This window comes from Gossypium arboreum, chromosome 7 (genome assembly GCF_025698485.1).
Source record: "Gossypium arboreum isolate Shixiya-1 chromosome 7, ASM2569848v2, whole genome shotgun sequence".
Taxonomy (NCBI): Eukaryota; Viridiplantae; Streptophyta; class Magnoliopsida; order Malvales; family Malvaceae; genus Gossypium; species Gossypium arboreum.
The window spans coordinates 84,558,284-84,561,296 of NC_069076.1; the positions used below are offsets into that span (position 1 = coordinate 84,558,284).

General features: G+C 23.9%; 1 long non-coding RNA gene across 1 annotated transcript; it reads left to right on the forward strand.

The window, feature by feature from the left end:
• Positions 1 to 1,272: 1,272 nt before the first annotated feature.
• LOC108488740 (uncharacterized) lies at positions 1,273 to 2,630 on the forward strand. Its single transcript, XR_001871809.2, has 2 exons — positions 1,273 to 1,330; positions 2,406 to 2,630. It is a non-coding gene; the product is annotated as an uncharacterized LOC108488740 (long non-coding RNA).
• Positions 2,631 to 3,013: the final 383 nt, after the last annotated feature.

The window sequence follows — 3,013 nt, forward strand, 5'->3', positions numbered from 1 at the left end:
ATTAAGTGAAATTAGCTCAATTTAGAGTAATTAGTAAAAAGACTAAATTGAATAAGGAGTAAAAGTTAAATTATAGAATAATAGAAAATAAAAGGACTAAAATGGTAATTAAGCCATTTATATGAAATGAGGCGGCATATATGATTTTATTTAGGTTATATATTTAAATATTATATGTAATTATTATAATTATTAATTAGGTTTTATATTAGATTATTATTATTAGTATTATTATTATTAAATAAATTAAATAGTAGATAATTGTATGATAATAAAAAAATGTACATGTGTAAAATTTATATTGGTCCATTTTTAATTTAAATACTCAAATTACTTATAATTTAAGTATAAAGATATTTTATAATAATTAATTGTATTAATTATATTATGAGATTTTATATAATAAATAAATTAAAGTTATGACAAATGTATGAGGATGATAAGGTACAAATGTAATAATATGTATGTGTACAAATGTAATATATATAATTGATATTAAAATAGATATTTATTAATTATTATTATGTTAAAGATATTTATTAAATTAAATAAATAAATTATGAGATTTTTGTTTGATAAACAAATTAAATAATGACAATTTTAATAAAATTATTGGTACAAATGTAGAAATATAAGTGTGACCAAATGTAATACTAATATTTATTTTTAAATAGATATTTATTAGTAAAGGAAATATAAAAGAGAAATAAAGAAACAAAAGAGAATAGAAACAGAATTGAAAACGGGAAGAGGGGAGAAAAAGAGAAAGAAAAAAAAATAAAAGAGAAAACTGAGGATTTGAAGCTTGAATCTTTGATTGGTAAGTTAATTAAGTCCTTTCTAGTTAATCTTGATGTTTTAGAAGTTTAAACAAGGTTTTATTGAAATTAAGTTGATATTTTAAGAGTTTATAGGTGTTCAAGTAGGGTTTATGTTGAACAAATTATGGAATTAGGGATTAAATTGAATGAATTCTAAGTTAGAATTGAATAAAGGATTAAATTGTAAAAGAAGTTATAAGTTTTATGTTGTAGGGACTAAATTAAAGAAATTTCGAAATTAAGAAAATATGCTGGAAATTTTATAGTTAAATATGAGTTTAGACAAAATTTGAATGAAAAAGAGAGTGAATTGGATTAAGAAAGTAAGTAAGTTTAGTTAGGATTGAATTGAGAGTAAGGTAGGAATTGTTTAGAAATTTAATTATTTATTATAATTAATGCTGTAAATAATAATGTAAATTACTATTATTTTCGTAGCTAACAAAGAACCCGGGCATTGGCACAAAAAGGAAAGGAAAAAGTTATCAAGGAGTAATCGAGAAATTCGGGTTTGTATTATTATAATTCAAGTTATTTATTATTAAGTATTTGTTTTACTATAATTCAAGTTATTTATTATTAAGTATTAATTTTAAATTTGTTTATTTTATAGTAAGTAAATATTGAAGTAAGTAATTTTATTGAATTGAATTTAGAAAATTGAATTGAATGAGAAATACGTGTTAGTATTACTATAATTCAATTTAATTATTATTAATTGTTGAATGTTAAGTTAATATGCATGGTAAGTATTAGTATTAAATTGTATGAAATATTATTGAATTGTGATTATATGTGAATAATTGAAATGCATATTGAATTGAGAAAGTGTATTGAATTATAAATATGTGTATTGAAAATTGATTGAAAAGTGGAAAATGATTAAATTGAAAATGTGAGAAATTGCGATTGAATTGAATTGAGATTTATATATGATCTAGAAACCCTTTGAACTAGTCGGGATGAGTCGGATATAGTTGGCATGCTATAGGATTGGAAGTGTTCAGGGATACTTCGACCTCGAGTCGATGAGACACTGGGCGTCATACTATTACTTCGGATAGATTCGATGAGGTACTGGGTACCACTTTACTTCGGCTAAGCCGATGAGACACTGGGTGTCAACTTTGCTTCGAACTATCTAATAAGGCACTGGATGCCAAACTGGTGTGTTTGGTTGGATCCGTGTATTCGCCGAAGTCCGAGTCTGTTAATAGGGGTAATTAAAAGAATAGTTAAGTTGAATAAAGTGAATTGGTTGAGCCACTGGAAGAAATGTAAGAATGGAACATGAATTGAAAATGTAATTTGAATGTGAGTATGAGAATAGAAAGCATGAACTAATGGTTCATGAATTAGATAATGGTTCAATATGAATGTTTATGATTTTAATTGACGAATAGCTAAATTAAATTATATGAATATATTGAGAATGACAAATTTAATGGCAAATTTATGTTTAAATTAGTTTAATAAAAATTAAAGTTATATGAATTAATTTATATGATTGATATGTTTATAATTTGAATTATGGTAATACCACTGAGTATGAAATACTCAGCGTACTGTTGCTTCCGTGCGCAGGTTAATAGGTATTCAGAGTCTCGGTTTAGCGTCCAAGCGATCCCGATTCTAGAGCAAACTCGGTGATGTATTCTTCTTTTGGTAAAAGTGGCATGTACATAGGTGTTATTTTAATACTTTAAAATGCTATATGATTTTTGTTGTAAAGAGTGATATTTGATATTTTGGTGTTTAAACAATGAAATGGTATGAAAATTTATATGATATATTTGGTATAATTAGATATATTTGGTATAATTAATACTAATATGATTTTTGATACTTGGTTTAATGAAATAGAAATAGAATTATCATAACATATTTGGTATAGTTAGGAACAAGTTGAAATAGAATGAATGAAGTTTATTTAATTAAACAATATATACAAATGTTTACTTAGTAAATTACTGAGTTGATGTTAAGCTATGTTTAGGTGTATTTAAATATGAAATTGTATGAATTGTGATATTGGTTTTGAATTGGTTGTGATTTGAATCAAGGAAGGTTAGATACTTATAAAAGGGTTATATTGAAATTTTTTTAAAAAAGAAAAAAAAAAGAAAAGAAAAAGAGAGACAATTAGTAAAAGCTTATATGAATTTATAACCATATTATAATATGTTTGATAA